Below are 14,184 nucleotides of genomic sequence, written 5' to 3'. Positions count from 1 at the left end.
TCCCCTCCCCAGACACCACTTTATGAAATTACACTCGGTATGTTATTGTTGTCATCTATTATATAACAAAACAGTGGTGGATGCAACTCTTAGGTATAATGGGTTCATCCGAATTTAGTATTTTTAATGTGAAGCATAGATAACATGAAAATCTACTAATTTTTTTTTTATAAATATTAGATCTGAATTAATAATTTTTAAGTAAAATGAGCTCTGCGCTCCTTAAAGATCGATTCATCAAAATTTAAATTATGAATCTATCTCTATAATAAATTACATAAATGTTTGGCATATGTGCAAACAGGTTCCTAATTATAGATGAGAAGGATGCCACACCAATCAAAATTTTCAATTAATTGATGAATTGCAAGTTGCACCCGAAGGAAAAGCAAATAATCATCCAAAAAGTCCGTACAGGTTGGGTTCTGATCTTCCACTAATTTGAATGGATTGCAGTTAAGTCATTTTCAATAATTAATGTATGTTAAGTCTAGCAATCTGTTTTAATGTTTATGTCTATATAAAATGATACGTATACTGATATGTCGTAGAAGTACGATACATTTGATGCATTTTTATGCAAAGTTTTACTTGTTTTCAAATAACTTGTAGTCGTTTGTGATGTTTTTTGTCTTGTTGTAGGTGTTTTAATCATGTGAAGGCGATTACGTAGAACATAGCAAAAAAAAAGGGCCAAAATGTGAAGTACAGAAGGCAGATACAGGGATCCCATTTTACGGTGAGGCTTACGGTTCATAAAAGATTATACGGACCGTATTCCTTATCTCACACATCAATAGAACCCTATTCAAGACAAGTCAAGATACGGTGAGGATTTACGGACCGTGAAATGTTTTACGGCCCGTGAAATTCACCATAAAAACTGCAACAGAAACTATTGCATGAAACGTCATACAGATCGTATTCTGTTTACGGTCCATAAAAGTGAAACGTGAAAAGTAGACCTAAGTTGAAGACTTCAGAATTCTATGGTGGAATTGCAGTTTTTACGGACTGTATTATTGTTTTACAGCCCATATTTCTGATGACGGAGAAGTTATGTCTTAAGTTATTTTTCATGTTTGGACCATTATAAATACAACTTTTAGGCTTTGTATGCATTATTCTAATTTTAAAACTTAGTAGTGGAGCATTCAATACATAGAATATTGATAGTGGAAGCTTTTAAGAAGGAATCTTGCACTTTTTGTCTCCTTCTTCATTACACTAGTCATGAAAGGCTCGTGCTAAGTTCGGGCCCAAAACTCAAAATATAAAAATATAATTTTTCATTAAATAAGTATAACCTACTATTTTTTCTGTCCCAATTTATGTGATATACATTCCTTTTTAGTCTGTACCAAAACGAATAATACATTTCTATATTTAGAAATAATCTAACTTAAAACTTCCCCCTTTACTCTTAATGAAATAATCTACAGCCAGATAAATATTTATGACTTATTTTAGGCCACAAGTTTCAAAAGTCCTTTTTTTTTTAAACTCTGTGCCTAATCAAACTATATCACATAAATTGGGACAGAGGGAATACATTTTTCTACCGGATAACTAATTTAATGTATTTGCAGGTTAATGATATCTTACTAAGTTTTATAATTATTAAAGTTTCTTCATGACACAATTAGATGATAAAGTAGGATAATTACAACTTGCAAAAATCATAAATCAAAAAATATTTTCATATTTTTGTGAATTTGTGAGCGTATGATTTTATTTATATATAGAAATAAATCTGCTTTGCTACTTATTAAATTATGCACTCATTATTTTGTGTTAAGGGTTTATGCTGGTCAAATGTGATTTTTAACCTTAGTTTTAGACTAAATAATTTGTAAAATTATACCTGAAAATCATTTTAGTACAATTTTTTTTAAACACTAACGTATAAATATAATGTAACAGAAATGTCTACATGTAAGTAAATAAATTTCCAAAAATTCTCAAATTCAATAATGCAAGTATAAAGTAGAAGAAATGCCTACATGTAGGAATCTACAACCAACGAACCAAGAACAAGAGGAAAAAACAGTTGGAGGATAATAAGTGTTATACCCTGTATTTTCGTGTATTCGGGAAAATTCAGAATAATTTTAATTTGTAAGGAATAAGGTCATATGTTGGTTTGAATTAATATATGTGTGTGTTTTTCATGAAAAATATTGGTGTGGAAACTCGGAGGAAGGCCAAGGGCAAAATTGGAATTTTGAAAATTAGTTTCGGGAATTACAAAACGAGAATTATAACTAATTGGGCTCAAAAAATAAAAGATGAAAATAAGGCCCAATTCAAAGAGGTGTGGCCGGCCACATAGTGGCCCAAGCCCACCCAATTAATGAATATTTTCCCATGTGTTGTAATTGACATAAATATTGGTCTTTACCCATATAGAACCTTCATGAAATTAATAAGGAGAACACAAGAACAACAAAGCTCAGGAAAGAGGGCCATTCGGCCATGAGCTCACCAAATCACCATAAAAAATCTCCCTCCAAAAATTATTGTCTTGTGGTATTTCCACCAAACTAAGGGTCCTCTACAACATGGTGCAATTGTTTGGGAGAATAGAGCATTTGTTTCTTCAATATGACAATTTATTCAAGTGAAGAAGATTGGAGAAAAAGGTAAGAATTTATTCCATGTTATTATGTTATGAAGGTTTGTTTGTGTTATAGTATATGGAAATGAGTAGAATTCATGAAAACATGGAAGTTTGCAAAGTGGGTATGGAGTATGGTGCATGGCCGTGTGTATATATATATATATTGTATACTTATGGTGGATTGAATTTATGTTGTATTCTAGTTGTGGGTAGGATGGAATTCATATTGAGAATGAAAGTGGAATGAATTTGGTTGAAGTTGGAAATGTATAGGTTGGCCGTGTGATATAGGAAATGGAATGGGAATGAATTAAATTTTGATGAACATGTTAGTTGTGTTCTTGTGATTCTTGCAATGTAAATGAAAGTAAAATGATATAAGTTTGTCTTGGAATGGAATGTAGAAGTTTATGTCATTTTAGTATGATTTTATGACATTATGAAAAAGGAGTTGTTAAGGTGCAAATTATGATGATTGTTGATGAATTTGGGATATGGAAGCATGTTATGAATAAGTATGTTAAAGATTTGAAGTTTTGAATGAATTATGACTTTGGTGGAAAGTTGTATATTTTGTATATCGAATGAATATTTCGTACAAATGATATGAAGTGTTTCCAAATTATATTGTGATGATTTTGGTTAATGATGAATGTGAAATCCTTGAGATTTGTTTGGAAATTTGAAATTTGAAATGGAAGTATTGTTTTATGTAGAAAAGAAGAATATTGACGTTAGAACCATTTTGATGTGATTCGTGATAACTTTGGTATGGTGGGTTGTGTTGTTGATATATATTGAGCCGAGCTAAGCCTCGGGGATGTTATATGTATAGGGGAAGTGCTGCCGAAATTTCGGCAGACAAACATGAGTTAAGTGAATTCTTAAGTTTTGCAATTCCTAATTGGTAACAATGACCAATTGCAGATTTTGGACGAAACGGGAATCGAGTTTGAACGAGCGTAAGAAGTGAGAAAGGTATGTAAGGCTACCCTATTCCTTCTTTTGGCATGTCCTAGGTATACTAGGTTAAGATTGGAGCCCCGGGGGCAATTCTGTTCCTTGAAATCCGAATTGGAAATCGAATACTATTCATTCAATCTAATTGAACTATAAAATACTTATTTTGTTGGAAAAGAGATTATATGTCCGAAACTTTTGCAAATGTACTCGAATCGCTTCGAAACTTCCATGTATGGTTCCATAGACCCCAAATGTCCGTAGTTCATGTCCGCCACCTCGACTTGACCCGAGGTGGGCCCGCTAACTCCGAGACCCTTTTGTTTGCTCTATTAGTCTCATTTTTGTATAATGTCGGCAAAGGATTTTCGTTTGTGAATTTGGCTATCGAAAAATAATATTTTGATTGCTACGATATCCTAAATTATATTTTGAACCATAATTACCATTTTGGAAATACTTTTGTGAAATGAACCTCGTTTTGATTAATTGTTCGAACTATTTTGACTAATGAGTCAACATATGATTTTATCAAGTCTGCAAAGGTATTTTGATATATAAATTGCATTGTTTGCTCACGACTCCGCTCGTGCCCTTATTATGATTTCGTTCACCGGTTCCCGGGCCGGTTATGATTCGTGTGCCCTATGATAAATTCGGCCGTATGCTGTGTTACGGCTCCCGAGACTTCGCCATAGGGTCGGGTTCCGTTTGGAGTTATGTTGTGATATGGCTGGTGATATGTTATGATGATATGTGTGTTCGGGGATGTACGGAGATTTGAACCTTCTGGTGTTATGCTGTGTGTGGCACCAACGTCGGAGTGGTGACCACGTTCCTGAGCTTTGCATGATTTTATCTGCATTATGTATATACGTTTTGCTACAGATTTTGATATACTGGTCAGTACTCCCCTTTTTGTATTCGGTTTGTTCTCAGTTATGGTTTACACTTCTGCACTCTATGCTTTACATACTCAGTACATCTTTCGTACTGACCCCCTTTCTTCGGGGGCTGCGTTTCATGCCCGCAGGTACAGAGATCCGTGATCTGCCAGTGTAGGCCACACGTTCTGCTATTACAGAGTGCTCCTGTTGATCCGGAGCCCATATGTAGTTATATAGCTTTTGTGGTCTATATGCATATGTATATTTGACTATTTGGGGTACGGCGGGGCCCTGTCCCGTCATATGTTTTCGTTTTGTATTTGTAGAGGCCTGTAGTCATATATGGGGGTCGAGGGTCCTATATGTGTCTTTTTTGATTACGATCTGTGTCTTAATGCGGTCCGTTTGTTATGGTGGCCAAAACGGCCCTTATGTTTATATTTGTACATGTGATCGGCGATGTGCATTCCGCCGCTTCTATCTGTTCCGATATGATATTTTGATATGCACGACCGCTTAAGACAAGTTTTGATTTAAATTACGTTTGAAATAACTATTATGAAATCTGAATTAAGTTTGGCTATGATGACTGGATATGTATGTCTGTTCGGGTGTCCCTATAGGGCACCAGTCGCAGCCCACGGGTCTGGGTCGTGACAATAAGCAACAAATGAAAAAGGAAAAATGAGAAGGCGACAAGAAGCCAGAATATCTAGCGAAGAATTGATTGTTTTTTTAGGATAATAAATAAGATCAATAGAAGAAAGTGAAAGAAGAAATAAGGTAGGCGTTCGACAGCTTTTAAAAAGTAGATCATAAGAACAAAAAGTAAAGTTGACGTATAGGGATCTAGTAGCTCAGTTGGTTGGCTACCTGAACTTTCACCTTGTTGGTGAGGGTTCGAATCCCCACATTGTAATCTGCTCCCGCATTTTCCCTTCCCTAACCCCTATGTAATAAAATAATTAAAAAAAAAAAGTAAATTTGACTTTAAAAAATAAAATTAGGACCTAGAAGTAATTAATTGAAAAGTTTAACATTAATTTAGAATTTTTTGTGAGGACTACAAAAGCCCTTGGTTCTCTCTTATATATAGTAGTAATTTTGTAAGCTTTATGAATACTTCATCTATTATTGTCTTTTATATTATGAATATGAGTAGCTAATCTCATTAGCTAAGGTTGTGGGACCAAATGTGTTAGTTATGTGATTGGGTTTTTGCATTCAAACTTCATTTGTTGTATAATGGTGTTTTCTATTAACTCTTTAAGCTTAAATGAATTTTAATGGTGGCCAACATTATTTGGGCCTAAACACTTTTATTTTGCTTGGAAAAAAAATAGAAGTTAGGAAAAGAGTTAAATAGCAAGTATTTGGGGCTTTAACCATCTAATAACTTGAGCTAGCAATAGGAAAGCTACTTGAAACTAAAAATGGGGGTTCACATATATAACATTCTAAGGCTTGGAAAAACTTAGTAATGAGATTTACCAATTTGGTTGAAAGACTTTTCCTAAAGTTAAGTAACTCGTTGTTTACTACACCTAATCATATAAAGAAGTTGAATTAATACCCATTTGCATTACTTTCCTTTGGAACCACAACCTTAGTCCTCTTACCAATAGATTAAATTTCACAACAAAGATTTCTCTCACAATTAGTGTGACAAAACTTCAAATCAAATATTATTTATACCCCTCTCCCTAGAAATATAGACTATTAGTTGAACATTACACTTACTAAGTACAGTCCTTCGTCGTATTCCCTGTGAAATTCGACCCCAACCTCGTTGGGTTCTATATTTGACCAACGACCGCTTTACTCCTATTTTAAGGGTGTAATTTGGGCGTATCATATACACTTCGTCATTACTATGAACTATTCACTGCCAGTCTATGCATGAAAGCAACACTAAAGTCGAAGATTAATTAATAAAAAGTAACAGGCATGTTGCCTCATGACAAATTTACTTAAAAAGAAAAAAAAGATCTTGAAGATTAATATTTCTACTGAAAGTGCAAGAGGGGGGGGGGGGGGGGGGGGGGTGAATTGTAACTTTTTCGCTCAGGTAACCGACTATCTGAACAAACTAATCGACTCTAAAGTAATGCAGAAATTAACTTGCAGAAGTTAAATGACGCAAGATATTTTATACTGGTTCAGATTTAATGTGAATCCTAATCCAGTCCCCTTGGGTTGCTAGGGTGTTCTCTGCAGCTCTTTTGTTAATGGTTTGGTATAATGGTTGTTTGAGTGGAGCTCCTACGTCTACACTCAAACACTCATAATCTTTTGATACAATGCCTCACAAACTATACTATATCTCTCCTTTCTTTTTATGTTCACACTATAGATCACTCAGAAATACAATGTTTATGAAAAGTAAAGCAGAGAACTTGAGAGAATGAGACAAAGGTATAAGTTTCTTCGTTTCTGGAGTTTTGTATTCATATTCATCAATTTTATAGCCTTAGACTCTTCCAGCAGAGATATCAATCCAAGAGAATTGATCCTTGGAAATTAGGAATATTAAGAATCCTAATTTCAAAGAATAAAGCAAGAGCTATTAATGTTGTACGACTTCTTTCCTTGTTCTTCATATGGCCAGTGTTTTCCTTATTGGAATGGTTCAACTTTGGTACTTGTTTCCTTGTTGATCCTGATTTGATTAAACTTGAAATTTTCGTGATTGACACTGATTGATCTCTTGACTAATTCCCTTTCCTTTGACATAGCGTAAGATTCTGTAATTTTACTTGATTGAGACCTTGGCTTGATCTGGTACTTTGTTCCCATAAATAAGTATGGTCTTATTTTCTTTGCACTTCGTGGTTGTTTCCCTTTGTAGCCGACTGAGCTTTACTTATAAAATGGGTTTTGTATGTCCAATGGGCATGCTGCATCTTTGAGTTCCTTTGAGTATTGTACCTATATAAAAATATTATGTCATCATTAAAATCATAGCACTAACAATCTCCCCCTTTTTGATGATGACAAAAAAATTACTCAAAGCAATGTAGTCAACTTCCCTATAAATGTACTCCCTGTCATACCCCATTTTAACCGGGTTAAAGTAGAGTACAACATATTGGTGATCCCTATTTTTGTTTTGTTTAAGGAGTTGCCACCTAATTATTTATGGTGAATTAGGGCACCTAAAGTTACTTAAAGTATTTATTTAAAGTTGATTTTATTTTAAAGTCTACGAAACCAAAAGATCTGAGTAAGAGTTCAATTAGTCTAAAGGGAAGGTATTAGGCACCCTTTAAGACCCATTAACAATGGTTAACCGACCAGACTTACGTTAACTAATTAACGCTAAAATGTAGATGTAGTATTTAAATATTTAAGAAAATATCTTGTAAGTATTGCTAAAGTTATTTAAAGTAAAACTTGTAGAAAATAGTAGTTGCATAAAAGAATTTAGTTAAAAAATAAACTAAAAGAAGCGGAACATGTAATGTTTATATGTGTTTGGTGAAAAGTAAGTTATGCCGACTCACAAATTAAAAAGAGTTATTGTAAGATTAATATTAAATAAATTTTAAAGGTTTCATAGAAAGACTATCAGTTTAATGCGTATTGTGCGAAGGTTGTTTTGAAAAATAAATAAATTATGTAATGTGAATGGTGTTGAAGTTGGACTTAATTCTTAGCAAACTCAATTGGTTCAATTCTACATTTAAAAGTTAGTCGCATGCTAATCTTAAGTCATTATATCAAGTATCAAGAATATCAAACACGCATCCAAAGAAATCATTCGAAACGCACACACAAACAAAATAATATTCAAAGTAAAGGGCTGAATGTTTAAAAAGAGGAAAGGGAATCGCCATAGGCGGGCCTCAAGCGAGTTTTTTTTTTTCTTGCTGTGGGATGAGGTTAAAGTTTGTGAAATATATTGATTCCATACACGGTATAGTAATAGCACCGAGTTTCATTTTGAAACTCCATTTTTGAGAGAGTCCCGATTTATGACTCCATTTGCTCCCAAAGGGTACATGCAAAAAAAAGGAAGATAAAGATTAAAATCTACTCGGTCCCAATAAATAGAACAAGTGAAACTGAATGACAATCACATATTAATGATTCATGCGTTCAAATAATTTCCAAAAGCCTAAGTAAATAACCTCCATTATACAAGCTTACAAAGAGTTGCTTATTTCAAGTAAAGTCTAGGCCTGTATTGCGCAAAGAACGATTTTAATTCATGGTCACAGAGGGATTAGAAAAATTTATGTATGCAAATAATAACATATCCTGTACTGGTGTCTATGATATCTTTTTTTTTTGAAGCATTGCTTATGAACTGCTACATATTTTGCAAATGCCCAAACAAATTCATGTTAATATGCAGTGTTGACTTCCAATTATAAACTCCTATTTAAAGTATTCCAAGCATTACTCATATATCTTAACATGAAAATGAATGGCCTCGTTTTGGAAAGCAACCAAACAACCATTTTAACAAAAAATATGATAAAGAAAATGAGATTACAAGATTGGAACAAATAGAGACCCACTGGGACACTTCTAGCCAAAACACTCGAATGGAACTTAACAACATGTCTTCCAGCATTATCAAGGATAAACAAGCAAGTTTTAGCGTAAAACAAATCTGTGTGGAAGTCTTTAAAAAAGTGATGAGCTGCTTAAGCACTTCAACTAGACAAAGTGGACTTTTGGACTCTCGAAATACCTTAGGACAGTATAGAACCTGAAAACCAATTGCATCATGGAGAGCCAACATAGAAGAGGCTAATGAGAAAGGAAGACTAAAAAGGAAACTAAGTAGGACCAACATTAGCTATTGGAAATAAGATCTATTGACTCAAACAACATATCACAGAGAAACCATTCTAGTATATCAAACACCATAGGTTACCAGTGACCCTGAACTTAACTTATACAAGTACAGGCATGCCTCAAGTATCAACATCAATTCACATTAATCTAAATCAAAGAAAAGGTTAAGCAACTATATGAGTTTATGTACTGCCTAACATATTTAAATCAGATTGAGCAATCCCCACACATATTAATGAAGATTAAGTATAAATAGCCAACAAGACAGCCAACCACAGGGAACTAAAATTACATTGACATGCTTAGCGGGTTCCTAGATCAAAACTAAACATAACACAGATTAGACACACTCTAGTGGTGAGCCAAACAAACCCAAATTTTAATCAATATGCAAGGATCAAATATCCTCCTTCTGAATAGTACATAGGAGAAACAAAACAGGCATGAGATTGGTTTTTTTATCATAGTTTAATCAGACAGGTTCGGATCAAACAAGTAGTGCCATAAGGCAGGAATTATGTATTTTTAAACATGAATAACTTGGAAAAGCAAATAACATGACTCCACATATATTTGGACATTTAACACTGATACATTTAAGCCTGCTTATAGTGTCATTATCACATTTAAACAAACTAAGGACTACTCTAACACGATACAGGGCTAAATCACATATTCAAAAAAAAAAAAAAAAGACTAAAACGTGCTAACAATAAAATTTAAAACTAACGGCACTTAACTCTTGCTATAAACACTACACTAATCAACTTGTTTAACTAAAATGACATATGAAACATGCGTAACCATAGAATAAACTAAACTAACACGTAATCAACTACAAATGGCCAAAACAGAACACAATGCCAGAAACAAAGGAGGGAGTTACTGACCTTTTTCGTGTGCAGTGAATTGGGTGCGGGGTCTCGAATCTATTCTCGAATACGACGAACGATTTCGAAACTAGAGTTGGGTAAACCGAATATCTCAATCGCGGCTAAAGTTCACCGAGACAGTACGAGATGTTTGAGCAATCTTTAAAGTTTTGAATGTCAGTAAAAACAAAAATGCTAAGGATTTTGATCTCTTTTTTTCTCTATTGTCTGAGTTGATTAGGTTTCTTGCTCCAAAAATCCCCCCAAAAATCTGAAAAATCCCCAAAATACTGAAAATCCCCTCAAATCCTCCCAATCCCCTTTTCTAAAACAATGTTCCGTCCCCCCAAACGATTCAACTTTGGATCCCATTTATAGGGTTTTGTTTGTATTAAAATAAAGAGAGGAGCGTGGGAGAGAGACGAAGCGGGGAACAGGCGTGGGGGATAGGCGTGGTAGAAGTGGCAGGGAGGATGGCAGAGGCGAAGTGGGGGGAACGTGAGGAGAGAGGAGAAAGAAGCGGAAGAGAAAGGGAGAAGGGAATGAGGGAGAAGGGATGGAAGAGCAAGAGAAAGAGGCGGCCTCTTTCTTTTGTTTAGGGTTCATTTAGGGATGAAATAGAAATGTTGGGCCGGGTCGGGTGTTGGAGTGATGGGCTGGAGCAGATGAATGGCTAAATGGGCTGATTTAGTTTTAATCAAGTGGGCTGGTCTGTTGGGCCATTTATTTGACTGAAATTCCTCCTCTATATTAATTATCTTTGTGCTTCTAACTTAATAACTAGTACATCATATACTATGTAAAGACAATTAATAATTAATATGTAGAAAGAATAAGGATTTAGCAAAGTGCTGTCTTGTAATTACTTTAACGAGTCTACCCGAAAATGAAACGGTGACAAACATTTAAAACATTTGTGATAAAGTAATGCTCGTATGTTGAAAATAAAAGTAGCGAAAATAATAGTAGTGAAAATAAAGTATTTAGCTCGTCAGTAAATTTAGATGCCCGAGTGAATAAAGTTAAATATAGGAGGGACAAAATTGGGTGTCAACACTCCCCCTGAAGAGGTGTTCAGTAGTTGACTGTAGTCCGTGATAGTACTCCTTCTGAATAGTAGACTATTGTCCAGTAGTTGAGTGATCTCATCTCCCCTTTTGGCATCAATCAAAAAAAAGAAACAAAGAAACAATAACCAATAGCAAATAACACAGCAGACTAATATAACCTAGTCATAAGGCTGAATAAACAGCCACAAAACAAGTCATAAGGCTGAGTAAACAGCCACAAAACACGTCAAGATGAACTTAGGTCCAAAACAAACACATTGTCTAAAACAACATAAAAACCAAAGCATTTTAATCTTTCTCTCCCTCAAGGTGCTGCTCCTGTTGTTCCTGCTACTGCTACTGGGCAAAGGGTCGAAGAAAAAAGGCTAAGGTGTTAACCATAGCATCCAAAGTCGCAGTCATCTTAGTAGGAAGACCATGTACACTCTCTTAAAGCTTAGTAGCCGACTTACCTGCTTCCTTTAACCTATTGTCAAATTTAATAGGCAGGCGAGCCATATCAGCACCAGCTTCTTTGGTGATATCTCTTACCTTCTCCATTTGAAAATAAGTGGACACAAGAAGGTCTTTGAAGGTGTCGAGCTTGTCATCAATAGCAGATAATTTAGCAAGAATGTCACTAGAGTTGTCAAACGAAGGGGGGTTCGAAGAAGAGGGCTTGGATTTATGCGAAACAGGAGGACAGGGGATTTCAGGATCTTTGTCCACATCTTTCTTAAGAACCCAGACATCATCAATGTAAACATAACCCATGCTGACAAATGCTCTAGAGTCATAGCACTGTTTAACAAAAAGAGGGGGATGGTCATCAAGATTGACATTGTGGGATTCCATGATTCGTACACCATAGGGCAGGTTTGTGGGATCAGAGGAAGATTCTAGCATATGATTCATGACAAGAGAGGACAAATGAAGCTTGCATTTTTTAACTAAGAAGTAGGTAAGTAGTGTGTGTCACGCTGAATAAGGGTGGACAAAAAACCTACGCGAGGCATAATGCTGGCGGCAATGATATGAGCAAGCACACGAGTTTTAAAAGACAAGTTTTTAGGTCCTAAATGGGTAAGAATATTACAGGAGTGTGAAGGGAGATAAACCTTTTGGCTTGTTCATAGGAACTTCGAAGTCAGAGGGCCAGAAGTTGCGGGGTAAAGCAGAAAAACCAGAACTTTTGATATTAAACATTTTGTCAAAATCAGAGCAATCAAAGAGAATACGAGTTCCAAATACAAGGGTTTCTACCTCATCATCCTTGGTAGCTCTAAGGTGTCAACAGTGTTCATAGACTCGAGTAGGAGCATAAGAAAAATGTTAACCCGGCCTTGGAAGTCAAGAAAATGTTGGATACAACAGTGCCGAGAGGAGATAACATCAAAGTCCATAATTCGACCATGGGAAAAAGATTTACCTTTAAGAGGATGAAAGAGGTCCGAATTGGGGGTAGACCAAAAGTTTCGATGGTCATGGAAGGCATTCTCATAGTCAAAGTGAACTTCTTAGAGGATTCACCATAATCTTCATCAACATTTCCACGTTTACTAGAGGATCGAAAAGATAAAGAGTTGATAGAGTTTTGGGGAGAAGAATCGACAGAACCATCAGAATCTATCCTAACAGGGGACGTAGCTTTGCCTTCGTTCTTGTTTCTAGAGCTTTTGAGAGTAGAGATGGGGGAGGTTTTCTAAGTTTTGAGCATGGCGGAGAAAGAGAGGAGTGAGAGGGATTGGAGAAGAATGGAAGAGTTGAGTATGATAAAGGGTCAGGGAAGGTGGAAAGGTTTATGGGGAAGTGGAGAGGCATGGTGAGGGAAAGGAAAAAACAGTGAAAAGATGTGGGAAAGGTAATTATGACAAATGTGAGAAGTCGTGTAAAAAGAAGGAAAATTGGAGGCGGGTAATTAAGGAAAACTTGAACCAAAAAAAAAATCAACAAGTTACCAAACAAATATGCAGCTATATAGGTCTAGCAATAATTCCTAAATATTCTCTAAGCATGCAAAATCTTTCCTCTAGTAAAGGTTTAGTGAAAATATCAGCAAGTTGATTTTCAATGGAGATAAGTTGTTATTCAATAGCTTCTCTAAGAACATGATCTTTAATAAAATGATGTTTAATATCTATATGCTTTGCCCTAGAGTGATGCACAGAATTTTTAGACAGACATAGCACTAGAAGTATCACAAAAAATTTTAACAGGTTTAAACAGCAAATCGTAATCAATTAATTGATGAACCATCCATAAAAGTTGAGCACAACATTGCCCAATAACAATATATTCAGCTTCGGTGGTAGAAATAGATACATATCCTTGTTTTTTGCTATTCCAAGAAATTAACAATTTTCCAAGTAGTTGACAAGAATCACTTGTGCTCTTACAATCATCTTTATCACCTACAAAATCAGCATAAGAAAATCCTTCTAATTTGAAGGGATTAGTTTTGGGATACCATAATCCGTAGGAAATTGTTCCAAGTAAATATCTAACTATTCATTTTACAGCACTAAGATGAGATTCTTTAGGAGCTGACAGAAAACGAGCACATCTGCAAACACTAAACATAATATCCGGTCGACTAGCAGTAAGATAAAGTAAAGAACCAATCATCCCTCTATATTTAGTTTCATCAAAAGGTTTACTTGTGTCATCTTTGTCAATGGAACATGGAGGATTCATCGGAGTTCTCATAGCTTTGGCATCACTTAGTCAAAACTTGTGAATGAGTTTTTTTATATACTTACTTTGATAGATAAATATTCCATTGTCCGCTTGATGAATTTGAAGTCCCAAGAAAAACGTTAATTCTCCCATCATACTCATTTCGAATTCACTTTGTATGAGATCAGAGAATTCCTTACACAAAGAAGAGTTAGAACTTCTAAAAATAATATCATCTACATAAATTTGTATATTAAGATTTCCAGAGGAAGCTCTTATGATGAAAAGAGTTGTATCAATTTTTCCTCTAGAAA

The sequence above is a fragment of the Lycium barbarum genome, chromosome 7, assembly GCF_019175385.1.
Source record: "Lycium barbarum isolate Lr01 chromosome 7, ASM1917538v2, whole genome shotgun sequence".
NCBI lineage: Eukaryota > Viridiplantae > Streptophyta > Magnoliopsida > Solanales > Solanaceae > Lycium > Lycium barbarum.
The sequence above is the reverse complement of the archived record's forward strand: the minus strand, read 5'-3'. Positions refer to the sequence as shown.